Source organism: Bufo gargarizans, chromosome 4, assembly GCF_014858855.1.
Source record: "Bufo gargarizans isolate SCDJY-AF-19 chromosome 4, ASM1485885v1, whole genome shotgun sequence".
NCBI classification, from domain to species: domain Eukaryota; kingdom Metazoa; phylum Chordata; class Amphibia; order Anura; family Bufonidae; genus Bufo; species Bufo gargarizans.
In genome coordinates, this window is record NC_058083.1 from 291,787,805 (window position 1) to 291,803,113 (window position 15,309).

Here is a 15,309-nt window from a genome sequence, read left to right on the forward strand (position 1 = left end):
TCAGATTGGGTCACTGTCACTAGTGGGGTACCACAGGGGTCAGTATTGGGCCCTATTCTGTTCAATATATTTATTAATAATCTTGTAGAAGGCTTGCATAGTAAAATATAAAAACAAAAGTCGCCTATAGGAAAGAATGCTATCGGACCTCACTTTTTTCCATCATGGATAGCAAGTCCGTTGGGAGTATACTAGCCCCCTTGCTCGGATAAAGTATCCAAAAGAATAATATACAGGGTGGGCCATTTATATGGATACACCTTAATAAAATGGGAATGGTTGGTGATATTAACTTCCTGTTTGTGGCACATTAGTATATGTGAGGGGGGAAACTTTTCAAGATGGGTGGTGACCATGGCGGCCATTTTGAATTCGGCCATTTTGAATCCAACTTTTGTTTTTTCAATAGGGTAATGTGACACATCAAACTTATTGGGAATTTCACTGTGCTTGGTTTTAACGTAACTTTATTCTTTCATGAGTTATTTACAAGTTTATGACCACTTATAAAATGTGTTCAATGTGCTGCCCATTGTGTTGGATTGTCAATGCAACCCTCTTCTCCCACTCTTCACACACTGATAGCAACCCCGCAGAAGAAATGCTAGCACAGGCTTCTAGTATCCGTAGTTTCAGGTGCTCCACATCTCGTATCTTGACTGAAAAGCCATTTCTGCGGAATGACCACTAAATGGACACATTGCTAACCATATCTCCCACAAGAGCTATAGGGTTCCCTCCCATCCTCAGAGAGGTGTGCCAATGGGTACATGGGTTAAGGATCAGAAGGAACTGTGTCAGAAAAAAGTCTGTTGAATAAGAGCAAACTACAAAGAGCCACTCAGTTCTGTAACTGGGAAATATCCCAGATCATAGAACAACATTACCAAAAGAAAGTAATCAGAAATCTTGCCCATTCAAGTGACCAAGTTAAATCTTGTTCAGTAGTGTCTCTAGTGGGATTACACATAACCTTGTTTATCTACACCTTACCCACTACTACAGATTTCTACAATGCTCCTTTGGATAAGCAACAATGCGGTTCATCATGTTACCTCGTCCACCTTTAGTTTCTTGCACTGCTCGTTTGGGGGCGCCGGCAGGAGGGGTTCAGGATTCTCTGGGACACTCACATCCCAATCTTTAGATTTGCCCTGAAGTGGAAATGGGTGATCCCCCGCCTGTGGCACATTAAGATCCAATTCCTTGGCTACCTCTTCTGGTGTATGATACAGTGATACTAAACTATCTGCTCGGAAGACTTTCAATAAAGTAGAAAAAAGCAGAGCATACTTAGGGGGTCATTTATTAAGACCGACGTTTTAGACGCTGGTGTTAAAAACCTCAGTGCTGGTGGTGGATCCGCCAAAGTTATGTAGAGGCACCGGCCTCTACATAACTTTGGCGCATTTACTGCCAGTCTAAATCTACACTATCTCCTTGCTGGCGTAGATTTAGAACATTTTCTATGCCTAAAACAGGCGTAGAAAATGATAAATGAGACGGTCCTAGAGCAGGTGGTCACCAACTCCAAAAGGTGAGTATTAGTTTCAAAGAAATCTAAATGTTGAGCATGTTGGTTGACTTCTGCATGTAATTGGGAGAAAGATTGGGCCACAGTTGATGACAGTGATTCCTGTAGGTCAGGTAGGATCCTCATGGCCACCTCCATCGCCAGGCATAAAAAATCGTGCCATGTATTGTAAGGGAACTCTTGGACCCTTGCTGGTAGGGACAGCCATACCACGATAGTGAGGAAAGAAGTTACTAAAGTGGTTAGACAGAGAGCTCACATCACATGCTGCCAGCTAAGAAGGCGCTGGAACTGGTTTGGTTTTGCAAATTTTTAATGGCAAATCCATGGCATAGAGTAATGATAAATCTCACCCAATATGTAAATCACATTTTAGACAGATATATAAACCAAACATCCACTGCTTCTTGCTTGATAAGGGACATTGCTTAGTGCAAAAGGACTTGGTTTAACTGGACGACAGTTAAGATGAGACAACATGCACCCGCAAATTTGGAAAAATAAACCAACCAATAGTTAGTGTAAAAGTAGACAAAAGTTTGTTTGCCTGCTCAACATTTATCACCAAGCCTGAGCCACTGCAATAGATTGTCTAGTCTGAGGGTGCTTTCACACTAGCGGCATGGACCTCTGGCAGGCTGTTCCGGCGGGTGAACAGCCTGTCGGAGCCGTCCTGCCGCTAGTGCACTCATGCCCCCGGCCTACCGCTCCGGCCCGATTGACTATAATGGGGGCGGGTGGAGTTCCAGTGGCAGCACGGCAGCGCACGCCGAGAGGCTGCCGGAATAAAAGTACGACATGTAGTACTTAGTGTGAAACTAGCCTAAATTATTCGACAAGATTAGTAAATCTGCCACAAAACTTCATTCCTCATTGAGGTTTGGATTGGGATTAAGCCATTTCTGTCTGCCAAACATAACAACATCAGGCTAAATTCCATGGCTAGTTCTATTTTCAAAGAATATATCCACAAAATTAACCAGTAAATATAAGTTATTGAGTTGGTCTTCAGTTGTTATTTTCTCTTAGGTATTCAAGTATTCAGTTCAACCTTTTTCTTTTTTTTTCATCCCTTACAACGAAATCCCCTCTAAGATTTTTTAAATGACAGCAGGAAATGACATCAAGCCCGTTACAATAACGGGCACTAGAACAGGAGTGCATAAACCACATTGGCTGAGACTGCTGGCACTGACTGGTGGCTGTGGCTGAGACTGCTGGAACTGAGTGCTGGCTGTAGCTGAGACTGCTGACTGCGGATATTGGCTGAGACTGCTGGCACTGACTGGTTGCTGAGAATGGTGGCTGTGGCTGAGACTGCTGGCACTGACTGCTGTCTGAGACTGCTGGCTGAGACTGGTGGCTGTGGCTGAGACTGCTGGCACTGACTGCTGGCTGAGAGTGCTGGCTGCGGCTGGTGGCTGCTTTTACAGACCCTTAAGACTCTATTAACACTACTATCAACATAAGGTCACCTAGAGAAACAGCAGGTTTTGAAAATTAATTTCTTTCCTTTAGGTATTTAGGTATTAGAGCAATCAAATGAAAGTTATGTTTTAACATAAGGGTCAGAAACAGGGTTTTGTTTAGCCTCTTGCCCATTAGTTTTTCCCATTCATCAACGTCCCATATACAGTGCCCCAGTAGATGCCTTCAGTGTTCCCCATAATTTGCAAGTATAAAATACCCCTTCTTAGTGCCCCCAATAGATGAGCCCATAGTACTCTTCTCTCCCCTTCCCCATAGTACCCACCATAATGTGCCCCAGTATAAAATACCCTTATACAGAGCCCTCCATAAAATACCCCTTCTTTGTGACCTCAGTAGAAGCCCCCATAGTGTTCCTCTCCCCCTTCCCCCATATAAAATACCCCTTCTTTGTGGCCTCAGTAGATGCCCCCATAGTGCCCCAATAATGTGCCAGTAAGAAGTGCCCCATAGATGCCCTCATAGTGCCACCCAATAATGTGCCAGTAAAAAGTGCCACCAATATTGTGCCAGTAAGTGCTCCCATAGATGTCCCCACAGTGCCCCCCATTAATGTGCCAGTAAGATGTGCCCCATAGACGCCCCCCAATGATGTGCCAGTAACAAGTTCCCCCATAGATGCCCCCCAATCATGTGCTAGTAACAAGTGCCCCCATAGATGCCCCCAATCATGTGCCAGTAAAAAGTGCCCCATAGATGCCCCCAATCATGTGACAATAACAAGTAGTGCCCCATATCAAGTTCCAGTAATAAGTGCCCTCATAGATTCCCCCAATCATGTGCCAGCCACTAGAGCACCCATAGATGCCTCCAAAACATGTTCTCCCATAGATTCTCCCACAATCATGTGCCAGTAACAGTTGCCCACATAGATGCTCCCCAATCATGTACCAGTAGCAGGTGCCCCAATAGATGCCCCCTAATCACGTGCCAGTAACAGGTGCCCCCAGAGATGCCCCCCAATCATGTGCCAGTAGTACTACCATATAAAAAAAAATAAACACATATACTTACCTCCATCAGGCTGGCAGCAGTACGATGCAGGCCTCTTTCGGCTTGTGTCCCGCGCTGTACGGCTCAGGCGGCGTGATCGAGCCCCCTGTATCGGCTTCTGATAGGCTGCGGACCTCTCCCTCCCCTGCCCCGCCGCAGCACTTCCATCTGACTATGGAGATGAGCGTTTCCACAGTGGAATCGCTCATCTCCCTGTGCCCTGCTGCCGCCCCCCACTGTACCAGTGGCAAGCGGGGCTCAAGAGGCAGCTGCCTTGGGCCCCCCAGGAGCAACTGGGCTCGGGGCACCTCCCCCTTTTGCCCTGCGTTAAAGATGGCCCTGCCCACCATGCTGTCCCTGGTATTTCATCCACAGCTGGCAATGGCGCAGGGTGGCGTGCACTCCCCGTTTTCATATTAACTGAAAAGGAACCTGCTGCTGCTGTGTTCAGCGCGCGGGAGAAGGAGGGTGTGAGAGGATCACGCTGATACTTGGCAAATCAGCAGCTTCCTTCCTAATAACAAAGCTCTTTACTGTACGGAGCTCTGTTATTGGAGCTTTCAGAAACCAGTGGTTTTCCCTGTGCCGTTCACAGCGCTTAGTGCGCTCATGAATGGCAGTGAAATTATTGTGCGTATTCAAACACAATAGACATTTTTTGGGGAGTAAAACTGCCTGTAAAGGTGTCTATGATGCTTTTACAGGCGTTATTGCAATCTCTGTGCGGGGTCATGTGACTGCGGGGGCTGAGAGCGAGGGGGTAACTTGAGGCAAAGTCAGCAGAGGAGGTGTGGGCGGCGCTGTTGCGTGTGGGGCGGCTGTGATTGGACGGCGCGCTGGTGTGGGCAGTGCGGGTGGCGTGTGGAGCACCGTGTGTTGATTGGAGCACTTTAATTATCGGCTCACAGACACAGTGCACACACACATGGCTTTTATTATGTAGGATGTGTGGTTTGGGGGGCCCAAGTACATTCCCTGGGTACAGCTAGGACCGTATTACTGTACGTTTTTCATGAACCTACAGGATCTGATTTTCTATGTGAAGTCCGTAAAGATGAAGCACAGCTGCATTTGTTTTGTGGGGTAAGTTTACCTGCAGTTCTAAGTAACTCGAGAACACATGCTGCCTTCAGAACAGACTACAAACTCCGCTCTGCTGGATGACAGGGTCGGTGCTCCCTGGTGCCTGTCAGCCCCTTCCTGGTGTTGTCTGGCCCGGCCTGTGTGACACTACCTACCGTGTGTAGCCAAGCCTCGCAGCTAAAGGCTTATTCAGCAGCCTGACCTGCGATCAATGATCCAGGCTGCGCACTAGAGGCAGCCTGGATTGAGTCATCACCGAGGGGAGAAGACCCGATCACACGGGCACACTTCCAGGCCTGGCCAGAGGTAAGCTGGCTCCTCACTGGCTTCTGTACTCAGACAGGTAGAGGATGGCTGGGTGCTGCCGATGGCCAGAGCCCAGAGTGTGTGCGGCGCTGATTATGTATGGGTGGGGCAAGCGGTGGTACCCATCCCTCATCACAGACAAAAGGAGGATGAGAGAGCTGCTGCTCTGCCTCGCCAGTCCTGCTGCCCTCTGGCTTAGAGGAATCAGCACACGGTGTGGCAGGCTGCATTAACGCAGTGTTCTGCTCCAGACTCGGTGCTGACTGGAAATTTGTGCCTTGAAGAAGATCATGTGCTCGATATGGAAACTGAGGGCAGATCGATGTGGGCGGCGTGTGGAGCGCTATGTGCCGATTGGTCTGCGCGCCGCGCATGCTCCCTTAAATAATCGGCACACGAGCATGGACACAGCGCAGGCACACAGGGCTTTTATTAATATAGGAAAGGAGTAATCAAGACTCTTGTATAAGTGAGTCTGGAATGTTTGTATGGCTACCTTTAGTTCCATGCAGTCATTAAACACTTCAAGTATATTACATAGTAAATTAAAGACAGGGAGGGAGGAGGGGGATGCAGCTGAAAATCTTTAATATTTTAGTGAAACTGCTTGAAGGGAGAAAGGAGGTGGCTTGACATTAGGGAGGCATGTTATTAGCACAGATAACACAACACGGCTCTTATATCACACAAGGAACAGTTTGTCCACCCTACAAGCATGGAGAGAGAAAAGTACATTTACAGAAACCAGCAGAGGGAAGAAAAATACCCCAAAATATGAGATTTAGAGACAACATTTCTGGCAGCTCTAGATCTGATATGCATCTACAACTGCCAATGAACTGATCGTGATTTTTTTTAAGGATACACATATGTTTTAACTAGTTCTTGGCCCAGCTACAAAAAGAAGATGAGGTCAATCATAAGAACAGTTGGACAATGTTAGACATCAAGTACAACTTTGACAATTGTATCCACTGTATGATTGTGAAACAAACAGGATACAGTTGGTTACAAATGTTATTGGAAATTAGGAACAAATGGAATGAGGCCCCTTCTCTCTGGCCGTAAACTCTAAGCCTGCTGTCTTTCCTTTAATTAGGTCCATGATAATGACTTGTACTCTGACAGCTGATTTTCATTAATATCTTCGTGAGAAACCGATACACTTCAATGAGAAACATGTGTGCGTGAATCTCTCCCTAACTTTACTGGTGTCATTTCCACCAAAGAAAATAGCGTGACTAATCAGACGGGCTCACATACCCAGCGTAGGAAATAAAACATGCTTGCCCTTGTGACCCTGGTATTATACTGGGCAGCATATGGTAAACCAGATTATTTTGACTGAGAAAATGAAGAAAAGTAGCTTAGCAACACCCTTATGCCTAAATTATTTATATTCGGGATTCTTGATTGGTTTTATAAACTATGGGAGAAATATTTGGTAAGTTTAAACCTTGGAAAAGCAAAAATTCAGTGTTGGGGTATGGCCATGTTTTGGGCTTCCTGAAGCCAAAACCAAGAGTGAACTATCATCATCAGTGTGTCCACCTGAACATGTGGTCACACTCTTAGGCCTCATGCACACAACCGTTTTTCGGGTCCACATCCGAGCCGCAGCCACATCCGGCTCGGGTGCGGACCCATTTAAATGGGGCCTCAAAAGATGCTGCTCGCATCCGTTGCACAGTTCCGTGGCCCCGCAAAAAATAATAATAATAGCATGTCCTATTCTTGTCCATTTTGCAGACAAGAATAGGCAATACTAGAATGAGCCGCCCGTTCTGTAAATTGCGGCTTCCGTTTTTGTGGATTCGCGGTTTGCGAACTGCAAAAAACGGCACGGTCGTGTGCATGAGGCCTTAGGCCCCTTTCACACGAGTGTGATGGATTAGGTCCGGATGCGTTCAGGGTGAAACGCGCACCATTTTGCAAGCAAGATCAGTCTGCAATTGCGTTCAGTTGTTCAGTTTTCTTTCCGCACGGGTGCAATGCGTTTTGATGCGTTTTTCACGCAAACAATATCTCCTAGCAAACATCAGTGAAAAAGGCATTGCATCTGCACTTGCTTCTGGATGAAATGAATGGGTCAGGATTCAGGATTCAGTGCGGGTGCTATGTGTTCACGTCACGCATTGTTCCCGCGCTCAAAACTCGCTCGTGTGAAAGGGGCCTTAGGGTTTAGAAGTTATGGACCCCACCCAGTACTCTTAAAACTGATGGCCACTCCAGTCCTGGTGGTCAAATGCTGGTATATTTTTTCATTCTGGGTCTGATGACATGGTATGTGAACACCATAGCCAATCACTGGCCTCAGCAGGCACATGCTGTACTCCCTGGAATCATTGCAGAGATCAGTGATTGGCTGCAGGATATCATCACTTCCAGGATGTCAGTAAATACTGGAAATGGACCACTGGAGCATCTGCACTTGATAGGCGGGGGAACAGGTTAGTACTATATTTTTATACTTACAGATAACCAATTCAAATAATTTTGAATGCTTTTCCAATATATCAGATAAGATTATTGTGTTTCATATTTTTTTTGGTATATAAACTTACTCAGATTGTACAGTCTGACCACTGCAGCCACATCATATTTCTATTAATTTCTGGGCTGCGCTGGTACTGGCAACTTAAACCACAGCAAGTACAGATACACTCATCAATTAGTGGTAACCCACATGCAGTGAGCTGGACAACAGCCAGTACACACACCTTATTATACTGTTGTCACCTGTAAGGGAGCAATCCAAAAAGTGGCATGCATCTCATTGAGTTGAATGAAAAGCCGCATACAGATTTGCCCCCTACTGGTAGAAAAACACAGATTTTTTTTGTGATTCTTCTTATTTTTTTTTTGACTGGAGATTTGTGTTGAAGAACAGGGTGATACTGATTAGGAACTTTATAAATGATTCATTTTGTGTTGAAGCGTTGCCATACTAACTCCCGCCACACACACACTTCTTCTCAAACCCCTTCCTCCTCTGCAAACCCCACTCATATAGCTATTTTGTGACTTCTTATTTATTTATTTTTAGCGTGACTTAATTAACATTTACAGCTACTGAGAGAGTTTATATTTAACTTAACCCCTTTAAACCTGCGCTGCAATTATAGTAGACATGTCTGGTTTACTGCTACATAACCACAAGCATTTTAGCCTCTTTACCTTTCATACTGCAGCCACAGGTGCTTTATACCGTTCTGTAATGGACACTCTCATACATGCAATCACCACATACATGGATTCACTCATACACACAGTCACCACATACATGGATGCACTCATACACACAGTCACCACATACATGAATGCACTTATACACACAGTCACCACATACATGGACGCACTTATACACGCAGTCACCACATACATGGATGCACACATACATACAGTCACCACATACATGGACGCACTTATACACGCAATCACCACATACATGGATGCACTTATACACACAGTCATCACATACATGGACGCACTCATACATACAGTCACCACATACATGGACGCACTTATACACGCAATCACCACATACACGGATGCACACATACATACAGTCACCACATACATGGACGCACTTATACACGCAATCACCACATACATGGATGCACTTATACACACAGTCATCACATACATGGACGCACTCATACATACAGTCACCACATACATGGACGCACTCATACACACAGTCACCACATACATGGATGCACTCATACACACAGTCACCACATACATGCACTCATGCACACATTTACCACAAACATGGATGCACTCATACACACAGTCATCACATACATGGATGCACTTATACACGCAATCACCACATACATGGATGCACTCATACACACCGTCACCACATACATGCACTCATGCACACATTTACCACAAACATGGATGCACTCATACACACAGTCATCACATACATGGATGCACTCATACACACAGTCACCACATATATGGAGGCACTCATATACACAGTCACCACATACATGCACTCATACACACATTCACCACATACATGGACGCACTCATACACACAGTCACCACATACATGGATGCACTCATACACACAGTCACCACATACATGGATGCACTTATACATTCAGTCACCACATACATGCACTCATGCACACATTTACCACAAACATGGATGCACTCATACACACAGTCATCACATACATGGATGCACTTATACACGCAATCACCACATACATGGATGCACTCATACACACCGTCACCACATACATGCACTCATGCACACATTTACCACAAACATGGATGCACTCATACACACAGTCATCACATACATGGATGCACTCATACACACAGTCACCACATACATGGATGCACTTATACATTCAGTCACCACATACATGCACTCATGCACACATTTACCACAAACATGGATGCACTCATACACACAGTCATCACATACATGGATGCACTTATACACACAATCACCACATACATGGATGCACTCATACACACCGTCACCACATACATGCACTCATGCACACATTTACCACAAACATGGATGCACTCATACACACAGTCATCACATACATGGATGCACTCATACACACAGTCACCACATATATGGAGGCACTTATATACACAGTCACCACATACATGCACTCATACACACATTCACCACATACATGGATGTATTCACATACAATACACATATATAGACACCTAGCTTTCCGGCTGTCTTACATGACAAATGAGTGACTCCCCCTCCACTGCCCATACTCTAATGCAGGAGAGCCACATGCGGTCCCTGATACCATCCTGTGTAGCCCCCAACCATATGGTAACAGACCTATATGTCTTGTGGCTGCTCACATTTTTCCTGTTTTTTTTTATCATTAGATGGGAGTCCTGGAAGTGTAACCAGACATTTATGGTATATACTGTATGTTTAATATGCCATAAATACAGTATTTCAGTTGGTATTACCCCTTTAAGTTTTATTTTTGGCCGCCCTTGGGATTGGTTCAGTCTAACAATGGGGCCCTCAACCAGAAAAGGTTGTGCACCCCTGCTCTAATGCCTCTGCACTTGTGCCATGATGTAATATCACCTAGCTTTACTACTCTACTGCGTGTCACATGTGCAGAGACACGAGAACAGTCTGGGAAAGCTGAATATATCCCCAATTCTCATGCCACTCACATCACTGGCGGGGTTGTGGCAATCCAAATGATGTCCAGCATGCTGGGCATCGAGGGTTCACGCTGCAGGAATTGCGGGTAGGAAAAGGGGTGGAGCTATGTTAGATCTGCCCACATCGGACTATCCTGATGCTGGTCATTGTCCATCATAAGAACTAAGGATGGGGAGAGGTGGAGCAATGTCACTGGTGTCAGTGTCAGTTTAGTGCAGTGCCAGATTAGGACTCGGGTCCTGACTATAGGTGCAGGAAAGAGCAGCTGCTCTGACAGGGGCCCGGGGTGATGAAGTACAGTCACTGCTCCTGGGCCCCTTCTGAGCTCAGGCCCTAAACGAGCTGCTTCTTCTGCTTCCCTGAAAACTACGCCACTGAATAGCATGAATGCTAGTTCCCAATAATTGCCTGTGTAAAAGTGCTGCAGATCACCTTATGAACGAAAAAAACGCTTGTTCACTGGGTGGAATTATTAATGCGGACACCTCAATCAGCGTTTCTGGGCAGCAGATCTTGCTGTGTAAACCGCGATCTGCTGCACAGAAACAATGAATCTGTATGTGGATGAGCAACAGCAGTAGCCATCGCTCATCCCCATTACTTGTTTTGACCCAGTCACTTTCTCAAAATCCCCATGGACCAGCGCCAGGGTGAGCCTAGCTGACTGGAGCCCAGGAGTCCTGATATTCATAAGCTCCTGGCTCTCGCCACCACATGCTGCGGACTGGCAGCTTTCTGCCTATACAGAGTACAGGAAGACAGCTGTCAATCAGCACTTGCCTCGCTCTGGAAGTTTTCATCAGGAATTTAACAAAGAGGACTTGCCAAAAAATGGAAATGCCCCACAGTGTCATTAGCAGTGATGGTCAGTTCTCAGTGTCCGCCAGCGAACACATGCGGGCTGCCATCTTGACTCACCCGTCCGGCGATGCACAGGTAAGCCCTTACCTATGCCTGTGCCGGGATCCGGTCTGAAATCAAATGCAGTCACCGGGAGCAGGCAGTTCCGAGAACAGATGCCGGGGGCCTTCATCGGGCTGTTCTCGGAACTGCCGGCTCCCAGTGACCGCATTTGATTTCAGACCGGCTCCTTGCACAGGTAAGGGCTTACCTGTGCATCACCGGTCGGGTGAGTCAAGATGGCAGCCCACATGTGTTCGCTGGCGAACACTGCGAACTGACCATCACTGGTCATTAGGACTGGGTTAACATCACGTTTTTCTCATCCGTTTAACATATACAAAAAACATATATGTTAAAAGGATACCACGGATCCATTCACCATAGAGTTCCATTGCAAAAAAAAAAAGTATGGGGTACATTTATTAAGACTGCTGTAATTAATCTGGTGCAAGTCTAAACAACCTGTAGGAATAGTAAATCTGGGCCTTTGTGTTTTTTTCTTCATTTTCAGCAATTCTTTTTGTTGTCAGTGGCACAAAAAGGGTAACGCAGTGAAGAAGAGTGACAGAAGAATTTGGTTAAAAGGGTTTTCCGAGACTTTAATACTGATGACCTGATTTCTGAATAGGTCATCAATATCTGGTCGGTGGCGGTCTGACAACCAGGACCCCAGCCTTCTCTCAGCTTTTCCTAGGCAGGTGACGACACGTTCATCGGTCACATGGTCTAGGAGCGGCTCAGCCCCATAGAAGTGAATGGGGCTGAGCGTGATACCAAGCACAGCCGCTATACTATGTACGGTGCTGAGCTCGGTAAGCTGCGGGAAGTGTGCAGCGCTCACACGTGTGATGGTGCCTTCTTAAACAGCCGATTGCCGGGGATCCTGAGAATAGGTCATCAGTTATAAAGTCTTGAAAACCCCTTTTAAGTTGCTGATATCTTTTTTGCTGAACAGGTTAACAGGAAAAGTAACATTTCATGGAGGTAACAGGCTTAGAACAACATTTTTATGGAGCCAATAGACTTAGAACAACCCCTCAAGCAATCAGTGGGAAATAATACAGTGTGCGTTAATGATTGAAACCATGGCCAAGTCGCCACAGATCTGTTTTCACACTGCCACCTCAAATGGTGCATTGATAGTAGGCACCTCCAGATGTAGAGTGCTATTTCACACTCTCTAAACCAGACAGGGAGAACATTTACCTTCACCCTGAGAAGTATGTGAATGTCTTATTGCAGCATGTCAAATGGCGGCATCTGTTCTAGGTTCTAGAAATATCTCATTCTTCCACCTACATTTTATCTACATTTTATTTATATTTGTATTGTCTCGCTAGGTCTGTGGTGGCATCTAGACAAAAGCAGAATAATAAGGTCTCTTTCACACGAGCTTGACGGATTGGCTCCGGATGCGTTCAGTGCGAACTTGCACCATTTTGCAAGCAAGTTCAGTTAGTTTTGTCTGCGATTGCGTTCAGTTGTTCATTTTTTTCCGCACGGGTGCAATGCGTTTTGATGCGTTTTTCATGCTCATGATAAAAAACTGAAGGTTTACAAACAACATCTCTTAGCAACCATCAGTGAAAAATGCATTGTGCCCGCACTTGCTTCTGGATGCAAATGCGTTTTTCACTGAAGCCCCATTCACTTCTATGGGACCAGAGCTGCGTGAAAAACGCGGAATATAGAACATGCTGCGTTTTTCACGCAAAGCAGAACTAATGCGTGAAAAAAAACGCTCATGTACACAGACACATTGAAATGAATGGGTCAGGATTCCGTGTGGGTGCTGTGCGTTCACGTCACGCATTGCACCCGCGCAGAAAACTCGCTTGTGTGAAAGGGGCCTAAGACTTACTCTTTTTTGCTACATTTATAGTACATGATCATAGAATGTAGTCTAATCTTGGAATTTTCTTTCTTTTTCAGCTTATTCTGTTGAAGTCTGACAAGTGTGGTTAGCTTTTACTCCAGCCAACAATTTCATGAATCATAAGTAGATTATGGCCAGAAGAAACTGGTTGTGGTTTGGGTATTGAGACTCCTATGGATCACCAGAATAAAAGGATGTTGAAGGATGTTGATTTTCAGAGTGTTGTGGAACTTTGGCTCCCATCTAGGCTTGAGCTCCACGTAACAGTTCACTTAAAGGGCTTTTCCAGGTTCACAATTTTGATGGCCCATCTTTAGGGTAGGCCATCAATATCAGATCTGTGAATATGATATAACTGCAGTACCCCACAGAACCACTACAAACCACAGTGTATACAACAAAGACACCACAGCACTAACCTGAACACGATGACCCCTTTAAACAGCTGAATGGCAAAAGATGTGCCCCCCACTGATCTGATATTGATGGCGAATCCTAAAGATTCAATTTTGTCAACCCTGAAAAATGCTTTAAAGTTTTTCTCCAGAACTAAAAAATTGATGGTTTACCCTTGTCCTTACCAGATGTTGCTGTAATCTAAGTGTTGACTCTAGTTTTGAAGCTCAACTTCAGCTACTTTGAATGGGGCCAAGCTTTAATAGCACACATAGGGGCACATGTCTTAATAAGCCCTATACCTGGCGGTAGTTGCACTGGAGTTATGAAGAGGCCTCTACATAACTTCGCTGATCCACCACTGCTTCTAAATGTAAGACAACATCCTAGCTGTCTTACATTTAGACCAAGACAGGCGTAGAAAACCTAAAACAGGCGTAGAAAATGGTAAATGAGATGCCCACTTTCTTTAGACCTGGAGTGAGCGGAGAGAAGTCACAAATTGTGGCTCAAATTACCTTTGCACCACAATCTGCACCAGAAATACGTCTAATCTAGGCGTATTTCTGTTTAATAAATGACCCCCATTGTGCATAGATTAGAGAAGCTCTGTGTGTGGTAAAATTGTGCTTGGCAGTGGTTCACCATCAAGTAGACCTTTTAGCAATATCATGAAACCTGGATACCTAATACTAATCAGCTTTTTAGTTCCAGTGTTGTATGTCACATGCAGTGATAGGACAGAATGGTTGAATATTCACAGCAATGATGCAACTTTAAATTGTCTGGGCCAGATAAAGGTCTAGTCTATGCATGTGTGAAGTCCCCCTTCTGATTTTTTATAAGGGTGGAAATAACAAATAAAATATTACTACTGTAAATTAATGACATAATTAATATCAAACAGTGAACATAACAAAGCTAAAAAATGACTATTATAATAGGAAACTTGCAATGAGTGCCAGAGAGAAGTTCAGAGTGGGGAATGCATGGGGGAATGTGTGATATGGACAATGTGGTGGAGGCCCATAAATGGTAGAGGAGGTCCTAATACAGCACTGAAAACCGGTCATGATTTCCTTTACTAAACTAGAAAAATGGCACATGGGTTATGATTGGCTATTACTATAGGTTGACATTTGTACTTTTCTCTAGTTTTCCTACATATTGTTAGTATGGTTAAAAAGGACATGTTCGTCAAGTTCATTAGGTCCAGAAGAAGAACTGGTTAATCAACAGTGTTACTAAAAATGAATGACTGTAGAGCTCTCTATTTCCATTGTTATTTTCCTTTACTCAGGATATTGCAGTAATATAACACATTCTGGTATATATGTTATTTTAGTGTTAACTCTATAAGTTAATCAATAACCCATAAAGCTCATTCAACCTGACAATGTTTTTCTGTTGACCTGTGCCATTTTGGAGCATGCGCAAACAGTTTAAGGCCATGTGAACCTTTCAAAGCTGTTTTCCAGGCTCTTGGTATTGATGACCTATCTTCAGGATAGGTCGTTATTATCCAATCGGGGAGGGTCCAACACCCTGCAC

General features: G+C 44.9%; 1 protein-coding gene across 1 annotated transcript in view; it reads right to left on the reverse strand.

Annotated features, from left to right (window-relative positions):
* LAMA4 (laminin subunit alpha 4) overlaps positions 1–15,309 on the reverse strand; it is a 126,126-nt gene that overhangs the window by 109,315 nt on the left and 1,502 nt on the right. The window lies entirely within an intron of this gene.